The sequence below is a fragment of the Etheostoma spectabile genome, chromosome 1, assembly GCF_008692095.1.
Source record: "Etheostoma spectabile isolate EspeVRDwgs_2016 chromosome 1, UIUC_Espe_1.0, whole genome shotgun sequence".
NCBI classification, from domain to species: domain Eukaryota; kingdom Metazoa; phylum Chordata; class Actinopteri; order Perciformes; family Percidae; genus Etheostoma; species Etheostoma spectabile.
In genome coordinates this window covers 17861209-17885827 of record NC_045733.1, presented here as the reverse complement: position 1 = coordinate 17885827, position 24619 = coordinate 17861209, and the positions used below count along the sequence as shown (strand labels likewise).

The 24619-nt window shown below is 40.6% G+C and overlaps 1 long non-coding RNA gene across 1 annotated transcript in view; it reads right to left on the bottom strand.

Moving 5' to 3' along the window:
* LOC116705831 (uncharacterized) overlaps nt 1-24552 on the bottom strand; it is a 25117-nt gene extending 565 nt beyond the window's left edge. Inside the window, exons 1-3 of the long non-coding RNA XR_004336066.1 lie at nt 24541-24552; nt 22460-22463; nt 14926-14936 (exon numbers count right to left, since the gene is read on the bottom strand). This is a non-coding gene — a long non-coding RNA (uncharacterized LOC116705831). The remainder of the gene's footprint in view (nt 1-14925; nt 14937-22459; nt 22464-24540) is intronic.
* Between the last annotated feature and the right edge of the window lie 67 nt (nt 24553-24619).

The following is a 24619-nucleotide window of genomic DNA, read 5'->3' as shown; positions in this document are numbered from 1 at the left end:
CACTGTTGCTTGCTCTGGAGGAAACCACTAGACCTGTTGGGTCCAGGTAAATTTTGGAGTGTGGTCTAGACCTCCTCTATCTGTAAAGTGTCTCGAGATAACTCTTGTTATGAATTGATACTATAAATTAAATTGAATTGAATTGAATTGAAAATATATATATATATATATTTTTTTTTTCAATTAAATTCAATATATATATATATACATATATATATATATATTTTACAGAAGTTGTAGGATATTCCTTTTGTAAAGCTACAGAACTTGTTTGACTCATCAATGTTTTGTAAGTTTGAGCCATGTGTTTATTAAGGTCTGAAATTAAACAAGATGAGAATTTAATATTCCAAGCACTTTCTGTAATGTAGTATGCTTGCTTATCGTAGGAAGTTATAAGAAATTACTCTTTACATCAAGGTAGTAGCCTGGTGAGAACAGGGTGTTGGGGAAATCACTTTTTTTCTCTTTTTCATCAATTTGCAATTTTTGCAAGTTCCCGCAATTTCATTGCATAAATATCACGCATATTCCATCACATTTTTTAAGAAAGCATGCCGCATAATCGAGGATCACAAAAAAAATATTTTATTATTTTTCTGGAAGGACTGACATAACCGCAGCTGCAAACTACATGTGTGTCTACTGGGTGAAACTCAACTATACTAAGGCAGCAAAGTAGTTTGTGCACCATCAGCTACGGATAAGTAACACAAACATAAGGTTTGATAAAAGCTCACACACGCTAAATGTGTTCAAAATGCACCATCAGCTTTTAGAGATAGCAACAAAATTATTTGTTGATTAATTGCTCTCTGATTGTTCACATCTTTCTGACTATTTATATTTAGGAAAGTAAGAAAAAGAAAACAATTTAGGTAGTCTAACAAAAGATTTTTTTTTAAATGACACGTCTGCATCCAATAATGAAATATATTTGCCTGACTAAATTGTACTTCCGTCAACTTCTGTAGATAAATATGTGACACAAAGGGAAAGCCAATCTGCCACTATGTAATATATGTGTATATATATATATATATATATATATATATACATACTACAACATTCCAGCAGCACTGCATTTATCCCAGCTTCACATATCCAATGAGAAGCATCCAAGTTTACAACAATGAAGTTGAATATCGAGTTGAACTAGAATACATATTGACATTACAATAGGCTCCCAGTGAATGTATGACTTGATTGAAGTCAGTCTCCCAAAGCATAACATGACTCTAGTACAACCACTAATTTATGCACTCCATATAAACCTACTTAAACCCTCTTCACACAGGAAGTATTACTACTCATTCACTTCCCACGTTCAGCAGCCGACAGCTTGGTCACAGCGTTCTGCAACAGGGCTCCCACCCTTTGGAACATGTTCCCCGCCAACATCAGCACATCTGTCTTACAAGTAGTCAATTTAAGACTCAAGACCCATTTATTCAGGGAAATCCTAATGCATGTATATATACATAGTGGAAAAAGGTTTCTTATTTACAAATCTACACTGAAATGGCTGATGGGTGAAATAGGAATTTCTAGTTAAGATATCAGCTCAGTACCCTGGAAATCCAAAATTCTCGCGAGAGCAAAAATTTGAATTTGCTCATAGTCACTCTGACATTGAGTAACGCTGCTCATTAACTATGCCCTTGTAGCCGAGCTGCACCAATCACATCGGTGTATCTAATCCAGGCGGGCCAGAGGGGAGCTAAACAGATGACAATAGTTTGATCTACCAGTTAGCTCCACTAGTAGCTAAGCGTATGGGGCTCTGGGTATTTCACCCCGTGTGTTGTTGGGATTGGTCGTAGTGTTATCCAATTGCGTTCAGTAAGATTTTCAAATGCATGCTTGGTGCCGCCCCTCAAGATGGGCGACTTTCATTCCTTGATGCCAGACCCTTGATCCTTTTGGATTTTGGTCTGGATTTCCAGGCAATTTGTTCAACTCATTCAATAAATATTTTAACTTGTCACAGTGCGTTAATGTTAATTAACATAGAATAAGCAATAGAGATGTACCAATCCGATACATACATTCAGTCACAGCTCTAAGTGCCACAGCATTCACTGGCCTCATGTTACTTTACATATAAAGGATTTCAATAAGTTCTACGCAGGGATGTAAACTGTTTCTTAAATGTGGGGAAAAGGTAGCATCGATATCAGATAAGTACTCAGTATCAGCAGATAACCCTAAATAAGATATGAGAGAGAGAGAGTGTGATAGTTGTGTCATAACTAAATCTGCAAGTCTATCTGTGAGAGTATTTGATTTACATAATTGAATATATCTACGTATTTAGAGTGGTTGAATTGCAATTCAGTTCACATCAAAATGTTTTATTGTAATTTTTAATTTGCAGTCGTGATTAAATAATAGTTTAAAGGACTTAATATAAGAACAAAAGCAAATGAATATTAGTAGGCTTTAGTAGTTAAATGATAAAAATAAGCTTTCCTTATAGCTCTAACAGGAATGGATACCAAAGATACCAAATGTCCTCCTATTAACATGGCAGACCCTGATTTTTAAAGTGGATTATGTCTTAGTATTAGCCCTTTACTTGACAAATACAAAACATGGTTATAAAGCACTGATATATTCCAGAGGACTAATCAGATTTGACATAAACAAAATATTGCATTTATGCCATTGTCATCTGTATGAACACATTCATTTAAATTATTCATTGTGGATGCATGTTGAAAAGATACATAATGGCTCCTTGCCTACAAATACACAATTGTATAGCCCGCACACATCCTCTTAGCGGGCATATGTTCTTCCGCTAAACTGTATTCGGTTGTAACTACATGAATATGCAAAAGAGGGCTTTGAGTTCAATCAGGAGCTCAGAGCTGTCAAGTAGAGTAGATTGTTGCCAGAGGGGCCTCGCCAAAATTACAATGAAACCGTCACAGCCAGAGTCAAGAACACCCTCTGTAAGCCTTTCTCTCATTAATTGGGATTTGGGGAGAACCTGGGTCTCCTTGGTAGCGAGGTTCAAGTGGTTGTTAGAGAACAACGGAGCAACTCCTTGAGCCTTTCCATCCTCCAGGCCTGAGAAGATGAGATTGTTACGAAACGTGATCAACAGCCTCTCAGGGGTCACGATGTGGAGCTTTAGCACCTACAGGAGTATGTACTTTAGTTCATGCTCTTTGTAGCAGCACTCACAAATGTGTTTTAGAAACTAACTGAAGTGCCTCTTAAACAACAGACAGTTCTCTCATTCAAAGAGCCACACACACCATGTCCAGGGTTGGGCTGTTTTTAAGTGGCTTTGGCAGCTGATGTCTTTATAATGTGCTGAAGATGAGTACTGTAGAAGGATATAGTGTCTTTATAAATACAGACTCTGTGAGCCTGTACTTCGGCACAGCGGTACGTTCTGCTCAATATTAACGGGGGCATGGCAACATGCTCGCAATGACAGTGTTAGCATGCTGATGGTTTGCTGGTATGTATTGTTTATCATGTTCACCGTATTAGTTCACCGTGTTTAGCATAGCATGCTAGCACCAAACACAAAGTTCATCTGGGGCCGAATGTGATTCAATTTGCAGTGGGGCTATGGTCATAAACCAAAGTATTAAATTTTTTTTAAGTTTGATCTGATGATGGAGCTGGATTAAAAGGATCATCAAGCTTTGTACAGTTCACCCAGAGTGGAATATGAACCTCTGTACCAAATGTGATGGCAACCAATAGTTATCAAGACATTTCACACAATGCAAAAAATGTCAACCTGCTGATGGAGCTACAGGAAAAGTCAGGGCATTACCAAAATCCATTTAACAGTTGTTGAAATATTTCAAACTGGACCAAAGTGGTGGGTCTACTGACAGACTGAGATTACCATTCAAAGAGGTAAGCAGATGGTGTGGCTAAAAGTGGCTCATAAAGACCCTCATAAAACACGTTAATATTTATATGGTCACACATACCAAAGGTCATGGACTAAATAAACAGCTGGCAGTTGGAGAGTGGTGATTCAGCCTCAATGCCAAGCTGTTTTAAGTGGTAAGATAGCAGTTACAATAGCCTTGGACAACAATTAAACCTGCACTCAACCACATCATCTGCCTTAAAGTCATTTAGATGTGCTCCCAAAGATAGCAGTTAATGAGATTAAAGAACTGCGATCATGCTGTGAGTAGCCAGCTGAAGTAGGCGGATAGAGCTGAAGACGCTGTTCTGGCTCAGAGTGAGAAGACAATCAGCAGTGTGTGTGTGTGTGTGTGTGTGTGTGTGTGTGTGTGTGTGTGTGTGATCCCTCCAAACTTAAGTGTTCCACTATTGTCAAATAAGAGAATCAGGAGTGCAAATGCAGATGTCCCAATTAGTCATAGGACATAATGAAGGAGTGTGTTTCAATCTGTTTATTTGATTATATGAAAGACACTTTTTTTGACAAACACGATTTCAAGGTTTCTAAAATTTTAAGATGTTCTGCCTTCCTTTGTTTTACATGGTACACTTTACATACTGTATACTGAATCTTTTTTGCGTTTTGGGCATTTGTTGAGATTAAACAATGATTTTAAAGCCATTCCTTTTGGCTCAGGATATATTGGGACAGGGCCTTTCCACTACTTTCTGAAGATAATTAATCAATAAACCAACAATTTAAATTCAAAGTTAAAGTCAAAGTTTACTGCATATATATCACATGTACAAACAGTCACTACTGCCCCCAAAGTGCTGTAATTGATATGAAAATGAAAATAATCACTGGTTGCAGCACTACTTGAGACTGACAATGTGAACAAATATTTTCCCTTTAACCTTTTATAGATATCCTTTGCTATGCAATTGTCTCATATGAACTCAGGCATGCTTTTGGCCAGATGAAACCTTAAAGGTTTAAGGAAACTCAGAGCTATAGAGGAGAGCTGGAACGTACCAGGGACCACAGATATTCATTATGTCAGAGCTTTTGTTGAGCTGTTGTCAAGGGGCCAACAACTCCTGGTGGCACCCCCGTGAGTAGTTACAGCAGCAGTATATCTATGCTGATTCATCCCACATCTGCCTATAGTGCAAAAAACAAAAGGCTATCTGTCTCTGGAGGCCCTCCTGTGATACATTTCTAAGTGTCAGTTCCACAACCTTGCTGGGGAAAAAATCCCCCTTTGGCCTCTCCAATGTTCCTCTACTTGTTATTGCCACACAAAGATACAACCAAAAGTCCCTCCAGGCACAAGACTTACATACGAGCCCTTCAATGCTTGGCAACTGACACAGGGAGCCTTGTTAAAAATAATCCTGCTTCTTTACCAGCCTGCATCTAGTTTTCAACCACTATATTGGCAAAAACGAGTGGAAAGGGCAAACAAATGGGGGGGAGGGGGAAAGAATGATTAAAATATGATAAATACATTCAACACACAATACATTTTATCAATAATAAATGTGGGATTCAACCGGAGTAGGAGGAGGCCACTTTTGTCAAGTCTCTGCTCAGACCCACATAACAAAAAGTCAAAAGATACCATGTTATGGGATATCATACAAGACGCATTCTCTACCAATTCCTAACTGGTAAAAATTGATTGCAGTCTTTGTCTCCAATTTAACCCTATTACACATCCAGCACTCCAGTTTAATTATCTGACTTGAGTATTATAACAACTCTCTTTGCTGAGTGCCAGGGCTGTAAACATCTTGATGTGATCGGAGCCTGACACACTCTGAGAGGGATTAAGCAAATCAACATAAATTAATGAAACTAATAAATCACTGCGTGCGATGGCAATTTTCGTGCTTGTCTATGCTGATGAAGATCTCAAATAACACTTTCCCTAAAATGCTTTAATTACGTGCTCGTGCCATGAGATTTCTATGAAACAACCCCACTACGACACTGCCACACACACCAAACAAACAAAAGCAATTATGATGAAAAGAATGCTGGAAACAAAACAAAATTACATTTAGTGTTCTGGCTAATAAGATTAATTTACTGGATATGAAGACTCACTCAGAAGACATAACGCTATTTTCCCGCACGTTTTCTTTTATTGATTCAACTTATCGCATTTCTCTTAAACTTCAGGACCATCCTGAGTCATGCTTGAAAAAATTCAAGAACCTTTCAAACCTGGTTCTCAGCCAACGCTGACCATCTGTGCTCCACATTTTGAGAAAAGGTTGAAAAAGCCATGAAGGAGATTTTCTTTGCGCGCTCCGAGCAGCCAACGCATAAAAGGATTGGATGAAGGAGTGCAGTCCCAATCTGGATATTATTCAGAAGATAGTTTGATTAAAAGCAGCAGCTGAACAAGCCATGAGTCTTCTCACTGTTTCAGTTAACCGCACTGACAAGCTGGGTTTGAACATAATTGGACAAGCAACTGATTGCATTTACAGCTGAGTGACAACGCACCAGGAGAGGAAATGAAGTCATGAAAGTTTACCCTGTGCAATTTTGTAAATTATTACTCTGAAACGAGGACTAAAATCACATTTGCTGGCTCTAAGCTGAGTGGGCCAAGCCAAACATCACATTTGGGAAACATAAACTTAAATCTACAATACAAGGAATTCATATTAGCGTGCAGCTGGATTCCGTCAAATGATTGTGCAGTTTATGGATGAGACACAAAGTCTCAAGCAATGATGAGAAAACAATCTCAGCATGGCAGAAACACTTAGGCTTTAGGCTTGTGAGTGCTGCAGCAGTGCAGGTTTCTAACTTCCCTTCAGATGTACTCACCACTACTATAATTTGGTTCCCTTTGAGAGCTGCAGTACTTAGCCCTGTTGCCAAGGCTGAGTGAGCACCTTCCCCGCTGGACATCTTAATGAGATCTGCACAGGTGTCACCATAGTTTCACAGCTGTCTGGAGGCTCCTACATGACAAGGCAATGCACAAAAGTGGAAAAATAGCACAAATGTTTCACCAAACCACAGACTGAATCCTGCTTAAATTTAGAATACAATGAAGGATGCCTCCACTTTGTACTCTGCTTCACGTTCTCTATATTCTCTATATGTACAGTATCTACTTAACCTGAACTGACCAAGATTGAATTGAATTCTGAATGACCTCTTTTATGCACGCTGCTCTGTGAAGTTGTATCATGGCAGAGCTAAATGCTAATGGCAGCATGCTAACATGCTGATGTTTAGCGTAGAAGTGTGATGCTCACCATGTTTGCCAACCTAATTTGAAGCGTAAAGCATAGTATGCTAGCATTTGCCTATCAGCAGTCAACACAAAGAACAGCTGAGGCTGATGGGATATCAGGCGTTGGGTTGTTGTAGTTTCGACCAGTCAACCAACCAACATCTTCATCCCAGCCGCTAATGTGGCTAAAAAGCAATAAAACATGAAGACAGAAAGATGTGACAAATACAAACATACAGAACATCTCCTGCTCACAATCTCTTATCGTTGCTCTTTAAAATGTTAACTATCCAATGAAGCAGAAATACCACAAAAAGCAGTCTTTACATAAACATTGAGATGCTTCTTAATTACCATAACTTCAGACTATTTGGCAAACAATCTTTCAACACTGGGACTTTGCAGTTTCATATTTATTCATCTCTTGTTAGGAGGAAATTATCCATGACTCCTGAACAGTCTTCAAGAATTATGCTGAGACCAATTTCATGCCATTTCAAAAGGACATGCTATTCACTCCTTGTAAATAGCTAAAGCCTATCTCTAACAAATGACAAAGTAGCAGGATATCATAAGCTTCATCGCTGCCACAAATTGAGTATTCAGCTCAATGCCAGCCTGCTCTCTGTGTGTGTTTTGCATGAGTGGATTCTTTAAGAGCTAACTATATTTGGATTCCTCTGGCATTAAGTCATTAAAGGTCAGTTGTTGATATTTACTCTAATAAGATATCTCATGGTCTGTCACTTTATCGTCTCTAGCTGTCAACTTTACTCAAAGATATTATAAATAAGTATCACAGATATTAATTTATTTGGAGGACATTAAAAGCACAAACATGTCAACACAAATACATATGTAAAGTTCCACAATAGCCGTGAAAAAACAACAACATATGGGACAAAATTCATCATGTCTGCATACTGAATAGTAGGAAAGCTTAATGAGGTCAAGTCACTCAGCTTAGCAGAATACATTTGATTTTCAGCATCAATACATCTATAGCACGTCAGGAACCTGTACACTACTATTATTACCTTCCCCCCCTCAGTACCAACAGGCCAAATAACTCATTAATCACCTTATAACAGTGTCTCTTATTGTTCTGGTTCCAGATGTTTTACTTCAGATCACAAAATAATAGTGTGATAGCGACTTTCCCTATGGGTTCAATTCAAAATGTTGGTTTAGAACAAGAATACACTCATCTCACTCAACTCATTGTTCATCAAAAGTCCCTTTCACACACAGCCTGTCCAAGGCAGCAATGCTGCGCTGCTATGAACACAGAATGGGGGGACAGAGTTTCTACGCCGTTAAGCTGGCAGCGTATGAAGTATCTGAACATACAATGTATGTGTAAAAGGGACAGCTGGCATGGTGGGACAACAGGGACACACACTAGACTACACACTAGACACACTTCAGGCGTCTTTTGCTTCCAGTATGACAGCGTGCTATCTAAAATCACTGGAGCAGCATTATGCGGGTGTGGTTTGGTTCAGTGTGAAAACCAACAGAGCCAAAGAGGTATACAGTTGCACATGAACAGGCAATGGACAAATGGTCTTAAAGAGGACTAGTTTAAGGAAGGTCACTGAACATCAGAGCCCATGGACTTAATGACCTGGTTACCACAATCTTCTAATAGAATCGGCTTCTTAGAACACGAAACATGAGGTGGTCAGATGTAATGTGATAAAGTAGATGTGTTCTGCCAAATCATTTTATGCATGTCTTATTAGATCATGTGTGTATGTATATATATATATATATATATATATATATATATATATATATATATATATATATATAATATATATATATAAGTATATATATATATATATATATTAGCCTATGTATATGTGTATATTAGCCTATATATATATACAAAACTATTTTTTTTCCTTCATTTTGGTCATTTTTGTGTTTTTTTCTGCACTCTTGCCTAAACTGTAAGTTGTTGTCCATTATCCCATCCTCTTTCAGTTATTCTTCTTTCTGATTTGTACATGTCTGCAGACAGTAACTTTTAAATAAAAATCGATTATTAACGTATCAGAATTGAGCATCTAATCGTTCTAGAGAGAATTGTGATGCATCTAAGAATCGATTTCCCCCACCCCTAGTATAGCTGTCTCACAATAACAATATATAATAATATAATATATATATATATATATATATATATATATATATATATATATATATATATCCTTAGCCTGAAGCTAACTCTCCAGTCAGCAGAACTAAGTAAAAATAACAATCGCAATATTGCTTAAGCAGTTTCCTCGTCATACCAAATGTAACATAAAGGAGCTGCAGCATTTCATATACTCTTTCCTTGGAGGACATAAAGACTGTGGTCTCTAATATTTGTTTTTTGACTGCAGAAAAAAGGGAGGCTGTCATCCTTTCCATGCCCAAGTAAATCTTGTGTCAGCATTGAAAAGCGTGGAAATTCAAGCTGCAAGCTGTTTACCTCTGAGGAAACCAAATGAGAGGAGACTTCCAATCAGGCCAATATCCATGGATCAGAGGGAAGTTGACTCTGTTTGTTTTGTTTTGCTCAGCCCTCCACTCTCCGTGCAGAAGAGTGTGTGTCACAGCACTTTTTCCTGATGAGTCCGATGTGATCTGTCGTTTTCTTTGTCATTCACTCTCTCTCTCTCTCTCTCTCTCTCCCTCTGGACTCCTTCCATCACTCGTCCGAGTGAGATAGTGGCGTGACAGTGATGTGATGGGGCTACACAGACTGTCAAGATGGATTGCTACACTGGGAGATTTGCAAACACACGCACACAATGGATGTGTGACACACACACGTACAGACGCAGTCACACATGCGTGCATTCACCCATATTAATACATACAATTGCACGCATGCATGACCATACAATCACAGACTGTGCTGCATGCACAGACAAACACGGTACAGTGAACTCCTCGGCCTGTCAGCCGAAGGTCGCTCAATCTGACAAAGTGTTCCAGTTGGAAACAGGCCCAAGGAGGCATTATGGATTCACTGCCTCCAATACAACATGAAACACACATATACACACCTATACCTGAATATTTTTCAAATACACAAATTCAGACACACTCTTTTTTTACATACTGTCAGACAGGCTTCTATTTCAGTAATTGCCGTCTGAAGTGCACTTGGTGTGGTTAAACTAGCAAGCAAACATACACGTCACACCACGTGCATATCGAATACACGTTTAATGCTTCACACACTTTGATGTGTAACCAGTAATGTTCCTATAACATGAACAAACACATCACCTCCAAACAGATGACATATGATGCTCACAAAACTGGCATAAATCACATTGCCTTACTTCATGCAAACATACCTCCGTTCCCTTTAAACCACACACACACACACACACACACACACACACACACACACACACACACACACACACACACACACACACACACACACACACAAGTCAAGGCTGATCAGTGTGAATTTCTGCCAAACGGTACTTCCTCTCCTCCCTGATGTACACACGCACAACCAAACACACCAGAGGCCTAACCCCACAGGACAGCATGTCAGGCAAAGATCTGAGAACACATTTTCGACTTGACTGAGCAATCGAGCGGCCTTGGGGTCCACTCGGGTGCTGGTCTCTGCCCACCCTCCATCTGCCCCTCCTTCTGCATCGCCGGTCAACAGCGAGCAGCCAATGAGGTCAGCCAGAGAGATAAATCCATACTCCGCTTGCATGGCCGCCTGAAAGACTCAATTCCTGTTTTTCATCCTTAATCTGCAGCCCATACACTGTTGCTTTGTGCAACATTTGTATCCAGAGGTTGTGACTTTGGCAGCTGGTGTTCACTTGATGGATACTTAAGAGAATGATGTGGTGCTTTAACAGCCACAGCCCTGCCAACAATACAGCGAATAGAAAAGAAAGTGTAATACAGTGAAGATATGAATATGAAGCATTTAAAGCCACAGTCATAAAAATGTAATCAACAGTGTCATCCAACCACCAAACCTCCACTCCACCATCCATAGAAGCTGCTATCATCATTAAATCAATGGATAGATTATCAGTACTAGGACTAAAGTTGGATTTATAGATAGGAGCATGAAGATAGTATTTTGTAGCTGACGTTCACTTCCTCAAAAATGTACCAACATGGTGGGGCTACAGCGGCAAAGGTGATACCACATGAGAAATGCAACAGCTGGGATTGGTCAGCTGGGGCTCTTTGTGTTTGAGCCAAACACAAATCTAGCAAAGCCATCTTCATGCTCACTAAGGTTTGAAGACAACATTTGCACAGCGGTAACAAATCCTCAAAACATGCGCCGTACGGAAGGTATCAATACTGTAGCTTTACACCATTCAACCACTAACTCATCTGCAATGCTGGTAAAGATTTATTTCCATTTTTTTCCAAATGGAGCAGGAAATCAGAATTATCGTTTAGAATTCAATCAATTTCCACATTTCTATTGTGTACATTCATTACTTTTTATTTTTCGGGCCAGAAATATAACTGATTGGGCCAACAGCTAAAGAGTTGAAAAATCAATGACAGAGGAGGATGAAATACATTTGAAGTAAAGTTCAAAAGATGAATTAACAGAAAATTATCAGATCATTAAAAACAGACACTGGTCTAAGTCAGTATACGGCAAAAGGTGAGATTTAGGGCTGTGGCTTTTGTCTTGAATTTCAATCTCACAAACAAACATATTTAACTGGGGCATTCACAGTCAAGTTTGCCATTACCACAACAACATAAGCTCACCATTAATACCACATTAAGAACACACAGGACACACATCAGAGTAGCAATAAACTACACAAATGTCCAATCTATCCTCTACCATGCTATATTCCAGATGGAAAACAACACAGGTCAGACAATTGAGAACAGACTCAATTACTGGAAAAAAATAAACATCAAAGTCTATTCAGCATTTATGAATGATTAGCACCACATTAGTTGAAGGGCTAATTAGGCCTCAAGAGTGTGGGCCCTGTTATTAGCACACTGTAGCACCAAGGAGAGCACATTTCCGTCCTGCTGCTAGGAGCCAGGTGGCCTTTGTTTGTGAGCTGCAGACGTTTCTCAACAGCAATCTTTCCTCTGAAGACCTGTCTGCTCCTCTGTGCTCCACTTAGACCTCGAGTCTGAAAGCCACAGGGGAGAAGAAACACACACAGACAACAGAGGAAGTGGTGGGGGAGGTCACTCCAGTACAGAGACAGTTTATGGTACAACACAGACTGCGTCACAGACGAGGCCGTGTCAAAACACAGACTCGGAATACCTCAGCCACCACCAGCACTGTGTTTGCGTGCGTGCCTCTGTGTGTGTGTGTGATTGTGCATGCAGATATGTGCATTAGTACTGTGAGAGAAGGAGTCATTGGCTTACAGTTCCTTGTCGTTATTTTTAACCAGAACTGTGATGGTTGAATGGGGAAGTGAATGTCTGGTTTTGTGTCTTGCTCAAGGCGCACCAATCATCGCTTTCTCAAGCTATCGCTGTGAGAGAAAAAGGCAGTCAGAGAGAGAGAAAAGAAACCATCTTAGAATATAATGTAAATGCAAAACTATGGTGCTACTACCTGTTTTGATGATCATCTGAACACCGCGCCGTGTTTAACAGTGTTTTATATGAAGCCGAGTGTGTTTCTGTGCGAACGTGTCGTGCAGTAAGCAAAAAGGAGAGGAAAAGAGAGAAAGTCTGCTAATGAGCAGTGTGAGTGAGCTCTGTGCTGACAGTAGCTAACCCCACAACTCCCGAACACACTCACACATGCACACACACTAACATGCACACATGTCCTGGGAGACAAGTGTGGAGAAAATAGTCCCAGTGTGAGAGTAGTAATTAGACTCCCATCCATTAACACAAGGGGCTGTGGAGTAGGACGAGTAGCAGGTGTGTGGGTGTATGGGTGTGTTTCTGCCAGTGTGTATTTGTGTATGTCTGTGTTTTTCCTTTGTGTACACGTACATAATAATGTGTGAATACATTGTTAATTGTGTCGTGTGAATATGTGGCTGTATGCTAACAACACAGTGCACAAGTCGGCACATTGACCCTAAAATATAGATGCATCTGTTACAGGAACTCAGCAGCAGGTGTGAACACATGACAAAGAACAAGCAAATGTGTTCAAAGACGAGTTTGTTTACGCATTCAAAGTCAATGAGGCACAGAGAAGAAAAAGCTCAAACTGCAGTGTTTCCTTTCACTATCTTTACACATATAAGAGTTCTATGTACATAGTATGTATGTACACCAAGTCTGGCGTGGCACTGCTACCATACAACATAGTAAAGAAAAAAAAAATTATATGGATACATACAGAATATTAAACAGGGTTGACCAGAGCACACCATTACAAAAATGACTCCCTTTAAATATGAAATGTACCATTGCAGGCTTCACATTTCTAGAAAGTTAATCTGTTGGCAGAAATTGAAAAATATTAATCACAATGCACTCTGTTGTTGGTAAGCTCTGCCAAAGATGGTTCAGCCCAGTCTCAAGGCAGTTCATGAAATAGTCACATTATTTAATCTTCTGATTTGTGTACAGATCACGTTAATGTCATTATTTTCATGTGTGGATAATTTTAAAGTAATGTGTTTCGATGGGAAGCCTACCGTCCCATGTGTGGTGTTTCATTTCCCCGTTGTTGAGTCCCCCAGAGACCGTGGATCGTGTCCCGGTGCGAGTTGTTGTCACCGTCCCATGTGTGGTGTACTGGTGTTTCATTTCACCGTTGTTGCGTCCCCCAGAGCAGCCCAGTGTCATGGCAGTTCGTGAAATGGTCTTGTTAAAAAATTGTGACGTGTACACGAATCAATAAATCAAAATAACGTGACCATTTCACGAACTGGCGGGGTAGGATGGTTTGTTTGAGAAAGAGAGAAACGCTACTCGGTATAGTTTTGAAACTTGAAAGATAGTATGGACAGCATATTTTTGCTGTTCAAAAAGACATATTTAGGGTTTCTGTTTGTTGATGAACAATTTTGTGTTAGCCTGCTATGCACATAACACATCAAGCCCCCTAAGCTGTAGCCGGATAGCAGTTTGACTGACAGCTTACGCTAGCTGATAATAAAAAATAGTTGGAATCTCTTAGTTATATTCGTGACCATAATACTTTATTATTGTAATCAATTTAAAATGGATTTTCAGAGGATTCAGAGCACAGTAGTTGCTTGCCCTGTCAGTCTGTGAAGTTGTAATGTTAGCTAATGAGCTAACATGAGCTAAGGTAACACTTAGCTAAACAGACAGAGAGGATCACTTTAGATGATATCTGATATCTACTGCTTTATTTTTCAGAAATGATTTATCGACAGTTTGTCCTGGTTACCTAAAGAGAAGAACTACACAGCCACTACATATCACTGTTACAGCGATATGTATATGGTATGTATTGATATGTAAATATTGGTAGAGAAATCAATGAGTTAGCGAACTGCCGAGTACTCACTGCTCTCTGTCTGCATCGGCTGCTAGACGGGCTGCACCCAGACTGCAACATATGTTGTAAAGTTTAAGCCGATGTTTTTCGGGGGTGGTGGTTTAATGCCAACGTATGTTCTCACAATTAGTGTTGGTGTAATGTGCACATTAACAACAGTAAAAAGTGCAGCAGACCATAACCACTGGGTGCATCAGTCTATTATTCACAATATGTGATCAGACAGACCTTGTGCCATTATGACACAACTGCTGTAACCCTACAATCATCATGGTTTATCTTATAATTCCAAACAGGGTGTCAGTCTAAGAGAAAATCTAGCTAAACTGATCTCTGATTAGCCCCTCAGGCCCAAATGGATGGGAATACATGATGATGCAACACGTAAATATCACCTGATTCTTTCTATGCTCCGTTTAATGAGATCCCATTAGCTTGGATTGTCTCACAGGATATGGAACCAATAATTTAAGAGGTTACTGGTCTCTTGGTGAGGTCAGTAGGTTTGTAGGTTGGACGTGTTGCCAGAGGCGATGTTGATTGCTGGTCTTGCTTTCAGAGACACCTGTGGGAAGGGCCCACCCAAGTGACTGCATGTGTGTGCGTTTATGTGTCTAACCTGAACAGTTTTATCAAATCTTCAGAAAGGAGTCCAAAGTAGCCTCAGCGTGTGTGAGAGTGGAAGAGTGAAAGGAAAAGAGAGTGAGTGTTTGAGTATGCTGTGTACAAACCACAGCTTTGCTCTGTGCTGTAATTTACCCTGCCGCCAAAACCACTGCTGCTTCTGCTGTTGCTGCCTAGCGCTGCGGCAGAGTTTAGCTTCTCTGGCTGTCTCGCTGGCTGGGGCTGGCTAGCGCTTGTAGACGGGGGTTATGCTAACCCTATGACTGTTTGTTTATCTTGCAGCCAGAACCGACCATTAAAAGTGGGCCCTCAGTCAAAAGCACAAAAACAGACGCTTGTCATGTTCGAGGGCTGTAATTGTAGCTCTCGCGTGATGTTTTTATTTTCCCTCTGACCTCCCTGGATAAACTCAAGAAGCCACTTAACATCAGCCTTGGCTTGCCAGAGCCCAGAGAGAGAATTAAGCAACATGCAGTCAAAGGAGACACATTTTTTTCCCCCTCCCTTTTTAATTCCTAGCTGGGAGCACTTGCTGTTGCTTTTGAGTTTACCCTCGTCTTCTGGACATATAAAAGACCTGCTGCTTGTTTATAACTCCATGCATCACCTTTAAATCTTACGCATTATCACTGGCACTGAGACCAACTACATTGCACATTTGTTGAATTTTACCACACAAGCTGTAAATGCTTTGTTTACTATGGGAAACAGGCGTCTTTAAATTAGCCTCCTGCAGATTGCTACGTGCATAAAACAGGCTTGCCACACCGCTGCAGGGATTTGGACCAAACATAACTTATACTTTAACATCATCTCAATACGAGTGAGGCCATGCCGTCTCGCTTCCTTGAAATGTTGACAGGATCGAGCTCAGAGGTTCCAAACTTCACTTGTGGTTGTCATCAATTAAGCTGGAAATACAGGGTACTCTGGGGACATGATCGCTCCCCTTCATCTGTCTCTCTTTATCTGTGTCTGTGTCTGCTTTGCGTCATTATGAAATGTGCAATTATACTCACACAAAAGCAACAGCCCTCCACGCCATTTCAGCTATCGGCTTCAGCAGTGAGAGAAAGAAAAGAGGGGCAGAAAGAAAGACAAAGCGATTCAAGAGAAGAAAGAAAAGGAGAGAGGAAATTGGCTTGGTTACCATTTTCCATGTGACAGGCGTAACTGACAATTTTGAGCCAGGCCAAGGGAGTCTCATATGGCGAGGCAGGGGAATTTAGTGAGATTAAAAGGTTAAGACAGGATAATTATTTCAATAAGACATCCCGACATGTTCAATGCTGTTGTTAAATCAACCTACAATCTAGCAGCACGGATGACGAATTTCAGTTCACAAAAGAATCGGGGGAAAGAAAAGTAAATGTTTCTTAGACAAAACGTGTTGACAGCCACATACCACCAAATCACTCCCGATTTCGAACAGAGTCGGAGCCTTAAGGACACAACAAGAGAAGCGCAAAAGATAAAAACAAGAGCCTACAGCCATGATTGCGGCCGTGAGAAGTTGTGCTTGAGCACAGCGGTGCTTTGAGCTAAATGCTAACATCAGCATGCAAACACATGCTCATGGTAATAATGCTAACATGATGATGTTTAGCATTTACCATTTACCATGTTCACCATTTTAGTTTAGGGTGTTAGCATGCTAACACAAGTACAGCTGAGGCTGATGGAAAGGTCATTCACCTTGCAGGTATTTTATCAGAAAGCAAAGTATTGGACAAATCAACGTTTTTACCTGATGATGGCGCTAGATGTCAATCCCTTCATTCCGAGGGGAACGTGAATGTGCGAACACACTTCAATAGGAAATTTATCCAATTGTCATTGAGATATTTCACTAAATACCCAAAAAGGTAACCTCATGTTGGCGCCAGAGAAAAAGTCAGGAAATCCCCAAAGTCAGTTGGATTTATCCTCTGGGAACAATGCATGTCTGTATACAATTTAATGGTAATTAATTTCATATTCATAATTCAGTGTTGATGAAAGTGGTTCACCGACCAAGCAAACACATGAAAGATTGATACAATGCCATCCATAGAGTCATGTAGCTAAAATGTTCATTAACATGAGAGCAGCATATTTAATATGAACTTAAACTGACCATTAGAGCCAATTGTGCTGTTAAAGGCTTTTGATACAGACAAGTGATTTACTAGTTTTTTGCCTAATGAAGGAAGTCAAAGACATGTCAGTGGGACAAATACCCACATAAGCCTTGGCATACAAAGCCATACAAAAAACATCTCAACCACATCACTGTACCATCAAAACACCTGCAACTACGTTTCTGGCTATGATCCAGGATCATCGCTCAGTCACTTGTTTGCAATGCTTGCCATTTTGTGACGAGGAGAACAAACAGATGGACAGACAGACAGACAGACAGGGAGTGGTGCCCCTGTAATGCCACAGTGGCATAGACGATGAGCTGTCAAAGCCCAAGCGTAAATTGCTGTGGAGTAAATATATACTCCCGCGTGGTGTAGGCCCCGTCAGGTCATTGTGGTCGGTGTATTGTGTGTAGAGGAAGCCAAAGTGGTACAGCAAGTCTCTGTATGTGTGTGTTTGTGTATTTGTGAAGATGCGTGGCACGGCAGTGGAAAGTGAGAGGAATCCACATCTGTTAATAGTCTGAGCTCTACTTTGAAACATTCTCCTAGTGTTTGTTGTTCTGGTATGTGAAGGGTAAACACAGGATTTGTAGAGTTTCCTTCGTGGACTTTTGGATTTCACAGTGTCTTGTCTGTGGTGAGCTCCACTCATCAGCAAGCCAGAAAACCAGGGTAAAGAACAGGAAAGGCCGGCTTTGCCCTTTTGTGGCACCAAATAAGTGACGGTCCTTGTTGGTGTCCCACACTGACCACATCTAGAGGAGTCTTCCTCAAACCTCCGCCCTCCACTTTGCCGGATTAGATGTCCTGGCCATCCCACCCAGTGACTGAACACTGAGGCCTGGGTAGCTGGCGAGGGCGAGGTGGTTGTCTGAATGAGACCGCAGGCCGACTTGGCGGACTGCTCCAGCCTCCTTGGTAGACCTTCACTGAGGCTTCATTACAGACTTGGGAGCCAAGGGCTGGACCACACTGTGTGCATGGGAATGTGTGTGTGTGTGTTTGTGTGTGTTTAAACAATATAACTGTTTGCTTATGTGTGTATGTGTTTACTAGTGTGTTTCTTAATCTCTCTTTAATGCACATGCATTTGTGCCTTTGCATTGCGTGTTTAAGTGAACATGTGTTTCTCTGTATATGGTTTGTGCATGGTCCCCACATTAAAGGCAAATTAAGAAAAAAAAATAAAGTCCCAAGATTGTTAATACCCACAGCTAAGAGACTTCCCCCTTGTTCAGACAGACCCCAGGTTTCAAAAATAGACAAATTATCTTTAAATAACCACTAGCAGGAGATGGTCCTGTGTTTTTCATGGACCAGAAAAAGACTCAACTCCCTCCAGGCTGTAGTGAGTGGCAGTTTTGGGTTATGCTGTAGTTCAAGGACCGTTCATGATGCATCACGCAACTGCTTCCCTCGCTATATAAAAACAAGAGCCCGTACAGAAGACTTCTGAGCTCAAACATCAGCAGCCCACCTTGGGTTCAAACGTTAACTTAAACGACACCAAGTGAAGACCTGATGTAACTAAAAGTCTGCATGAATATAAAGATGAAGTGTTGTATTATTTACATGTAAAAGACATACAAATACATGTACATACATACATGTAAAATACATGCAAGTAGCAGGAAGTGGTTGTAACCTGTCAAGAAGGACCTCTGAATGTAGGGTGAGCGTGTGTGTGTGTGCGTGTGTGTGTGTGTGTGTGTGCGAGAGAGCAAGTACTGTACTGCCTCCCAAGTACCCTGGATGTCACACAGTGCTGTCACTCAGTGTAAATGAGTACGCTAAGGAGTTCTGGTGGGTCATGGAAGTCACAGAAGCCTGTCCAAGCCTTGACGCATGCGTGCACACACATCTTTTTCTCTCTCCTTTTTCCATTTCTTTCCTCCTTGCAAAGGTGGTACTGTAAGTACTGTACTTAAATTAAAATTTTATTGTATTGTAATTTTACTTGAGTATTCAAGGGTGATTCTACTTTACACCTTTACTCCTCTACAGTTTGTTTCAGAAGGAATTATTCTTTGTACATCTACATGCATCTACATATTTTGCAGATTATGATTTTACAAAGCTATAATGATCACATTAAAGAGGATGCATTGGTGAAACCACCCAAAAGTAAAGGAAATAGGCAGAATTAGTTATATCGGTGCTGCTTACATTATTATGCATTAATAATAACAATCGAGTAGTATACTATATAATAATGTAACATTGGCAGAGGACATTTTACCTGCAACATGAAGACTTTTTTTATACCTGAGGTTTGTTTTGCTATTAATATTTATCTGCCATCACAGCCTCCATCCATCTTTTTACTCATACTCCATCTGTACTCCCATTTTAATGTGTAGATTCTCTCCTTAAAATCTCTGTTTCTCTGGCATTCCTGCCTTTTCCTCATCTCTTCCCTCATCACTTGTTCCTCTTACCCCCCCCCCCCCTTGCCTTTCCATGCCAATTCCTCCTATCTCTCCATCATTTTCTTTCTCAGGCCTGAATCACTTTATTTATTATTTCTCTCATCCTTCTGTCTTCCCTAGCTCTGTCTGTCCTTTTCTCCCAGGGGGAGTAGTAATGGGATGATGGGTGGGTGGGCGGTCATCAGGAGTTTTGCCATGCAGCAGAGACCTCTCTCACCTCCCACCTCCCTCCTGCAGCCATCCATCACCATAAGCACACACTGACAGCGTTTCAGACCTACGTGCACACGCTTACACCAAATGCACATACAAAAGTGAAACTAAATCCAAACAGAAAGTGGTAATTTGATACACAAATAGACTGAAATGCACATAAGACATGCTTTTATAACTTTACTTAACCTAACCAGATGCCCACACTTGTACCGGGATGATCTCCTTCTCCGTTTTCTCAATGTCAATCTCCCTGTCTCCCTCAATCTCTCTCCTTAGACAAACCCAGAAGCAATTTGTCGCTGCAAAGCCATTCTAATAGGAGCCCGAAATCGATGTCTAAGAGACAAAGGCCTCTTGCCAGCCCATCTCCTCCACCAAGGCTTTAAATCACTAGATTATTGGTTTTATGAGAATGACCCATGTGAAAATAATTGCTAATGTTCCAAGAGTAACCAGTGGAAAGGTGGGTAATGGGGCAATTTATAAATTCTGATTGTAATACATGGAAAGCATCCAGGCCATCTCCTCACTGTTATTTTATGGCTGCTCATAAAAGCAGGCCAAGCAGCACAACAGTTGCAGCGACCACAGCTATTAAAACAATACTGCAGACGCAAACTCTGTTGTTGCTGCTCATTTGTTATTCGAGGAGAGCCTTCAGGACAAAAAGCAGCGAAAACAAATTGTTGTATACTGAGAGACTAAAAGTTGGTTATGAATAATGTAAGTGTGCAACAATGTCTCCTAAATAATCAAAACATGCGTTCTCTACAGAGACGCCGATGCCATTATGGCTTGGCATCTGCTCACATCAGAGGCCCTAGTGCTCCTAGTGTCCCGGAGAACCCAAATTAGGCTGGGTCCAAATCATATTCCGTCTAATCAGGATCGGAGGGATCCTTATGTGTCTAATACCTGGCTGGATCATAGCAGACTAACTATCATCTCTAATTATGTAGTCCGTCATAATCAAAAATCAAAGGAGAAATAAAATTGTTTTTTGAGGAGAGTTGCTACAGCTGCAACTGATGCTTCGGGCTGGCACCATTGACATGGCAATGGTTGCTGCGGATTATGGGTATTGTAGTATTTAGAGCTATTTACCATACCAACCAGACAGGAATTATGTGAAATCTCAAAAAAGTCCAACTGAAATTAGATAGCATTTTTGTTCTGCTACAGCATACTGTTTATGTCTGCTCTATAAGCAACATGTCCTGTGTTCTCCTTTGACAACATTAACATTCAATAACACACACACACACACAGATCCATATACACAACACATACACACCAAGAATACTGCATGATACCCTACAGTACACCAATATAGTGTACATTCCCTCTCATTAGAATGTCACAACGTTGAATTTTACACAGATGCCATATTACACAGATGCTATATTACACAGATGCTATATTACACAGCCCTATAGTGTTATTAAGTTATTCAGGAAACATTGCTGTTACGTTTAAAATAAAACCTTCCAAAAAAGAAAGGACGCCTCACTGCTAGTAAATGGTTTTTACCACTTCTGGCCTTCACCTCTGTGATCTGAGGTGAAGAACCGCTCCTGAGCTGAGTGTGTCCTCCTGCACAGATACTACCTGCTGTGTGGCTCTACAGCCAACCAGAGGGAGACAGAATAGACAGTAAATGGAGGTCTCTGGCCTTGAGTCTAATGACACCCCCCCGCTCCTTTCCACTTTCAAGCCTCACCGCAGCAGCTTTGGTCTGCTCTCTTTTGGTCCAGTCAGCAGGACACCACAAATAGCCCATTCCCTCTCTCCATGCCTCCCATAACCATACAGGCGTGCATGGGAGCCCGCTAATTTTCCGCTACAGCTAGCAAGTGTGTGTGTTTGCGTGGGATGTGTTTGTTTGTGTGTGTGTGTGTGTGTGTGTGTGTGTGTGTGTGTGTGTGTGCGCATGCTCTTGCCCATAAAAGCACATACCCATGAGTATATATTTATCCTATTAATATTTGTCTACATGTGCTGTGCATGTTTGTAAATAAACATTTGTACTGCGAATAATTACATGCAAATGTGATCACAAAAGTAAAGCAGATTAAAATTGTGTGTGTGTGTGTGTGTGTGTGTATGTGATTGAGACATGGAGGCCGAGACGGCTTACCTCCCTTACCTTCACAATTGGTGCGTTGGTGTGTGTATCTGTTACTTAGCGTTGTTTTTTCAATAACACACACAGATTAGACACATTTGTGCTAAAACTGGCATCACCTATGCACACACACTTCGGTAATAGTAAGTTGTGTCTGTGCAGAACTGTCTCCATGTGGTAATACTGTAGGCAACGTGTCACACTACTCCACCCCAAACAGACAAACTCTGAATGTCTCGCATACACACTCAGACTTCCACTCTCTGCATCTAAATACACACGTGTTACTCACCCTCCACTTTTAAGACCTCCCTAAAGACCTTAAGTTTGAACACACAACTTCCTTAATATTAGAAACACGGGCTTGATAGAGTCAAAAGAAGAAGTCAAAACAGGCCACAGATGCATTTGGTTCTAGTGTGGTTAATAAAAGCTCTGGGGTAACGGTTTGAGGCAGCATCTAATTCAGTCCACATTCAGTTAGAGGGAAGCCACAATGCTTTTGGGTGGTCCGGGGCCTGTCTGCACTGCCATTATGTCTCTGATGTCACATGTTTAGATTTAAGGCCCAATTTGCTCTCCTTTTCTCCATGCTGCAGTGACTAAATGTGCTCAGAAGTGAAGGAGAAGTGAAAGGATGGGAGGGGAAGTCCAAATGTTTTTTTCAGGAATTCAAAACAGATGAGCAGACTGGCTTTCGGGATGTTGCTTAGGTGCTTTAGGCCCCTGTAGAGGTATAAATGTTTTTCCAGTGAGAATACTTTTCTGTTCTGACAAGACAAACAACACAAACCGAGAAGTGAGAAGACAAGAGCCTACAGCTCTTTTAGTGCATTGGCAAAAAAAAAAAAAGTAATTTGATCCACCCCTGAGAAATTCAATAAGGCACGGCGATCTCAATCTAGAATCTCTCAGCCCCACTATTCCATCAGATGCATCGACGCGATTTCATATCTGAAATCCTAAAGCTCTGGGAGCTTCTGATGAAGAGTAATCCATCTTGATCATAAAACAATATGATGAACAATCCCTCTGATGCATTGATGTTGACAACTTAGCCATGAGATTGTCATTGCGGGTTTGTGGGCGAGCAGCGCAGCAAACACAATGTGCTATCAATGCATTCTATGAAGCACCGTTTGCAAAAGGACGGAAACCAATACATCTATATCTTGCAGGTGTGTACTTGATGTGTTGCACACAGGCACATTCACACACACCTCCACTGCTCTATTTTACACGTTTGAAATACAGTGTGTCATCTTGCACATCGATGCAGATTTACACACCCACAGATGTGTGTGTGTGTGTGTGTGTGTGTGTGTGTGTGTGTGTGTGTGTGTGTGTGTGTGTGTGTGTGTGTGTGTGTGTGTGTGTGTGTTTGTGTGTGCGCACAGTCACACACACTCAAACAGTTTCCATCCCACTTGTGTTCTGCATCTTGGTTGTGGGGTATTATAGGTCACAGTTATGCAATTGTGTAGGGGTAGCCTTTTTTATCCATACCTCTCACTTTTCTTTTCTTCACATTTCCTTTTGTCTCTCTCTCTCTCTCTCTCGCTCTCTCTCGCTCTCTCTCTCTCTGTTAACCAAAAGCTCAGAATTGACACTAGAGCAGCAACAATTTCAATTCAATTCAATTTTAATTCAATTTTATTTATAGTATCAATTCATAACAAGAGTTATCTCAAGACACTTTACAGATAGACCACACTCCAGAATTTACAAGGACCCAACAGTTCTAGTAGTTTCCTAATTAATTTGTGAATTAATCAATTAAAACAAAATATATTGGCAGCTTTTTTGACAGTTTAGACAAGAAATGTAGGCAAAAATGACAGAAATTCACTGCTTCCTGTTTCTCAAATGTAAATAAGTACCAGTTTTCTTAGTCTTCAAAAAAAAAATAAAAAAAAAATAAATACAGGTATTGAGTTTTGGTCTAATGGTGAGACAAAGCAATCGCTTTGGATATGTCAACTTGGGTGCTTTTGGAAATTCTTTCTTTTTGCAAATTTTTAGACTTAACTATTAATGGAATAGTAAATAATTGATGATGAAAGTGACAATCAGTTGCAGCCCTAAATTACACTGTTGTGTTTTATAATTATTATGAAGACATACACTTGATGCATCAAAACATTGTTTTGATGGCTCTATGACTTGTTGGTACACACAATTCAGACTCAGTAAATGTCAAAAGATGACTTGGCCGCTAAAATAACAAATCCTCAAAACACACAACTGTTGACTGTCTTTTACATGGTAAATAATGCAGGACTTTTGATTGTTTTTCTTCATTCTACACGTTGTTTTGTAGCTTTTAGCTGCAGCTCTGCCGTGTGGTCGACATTGGCTTCCAACCACGTCAGCCAGACAAGAAGAGCACGTCTGCTGTCTGCACACATCAGTGACCACATGCAGACATGCCTCCACACACACACACACACACACACACACACACACAC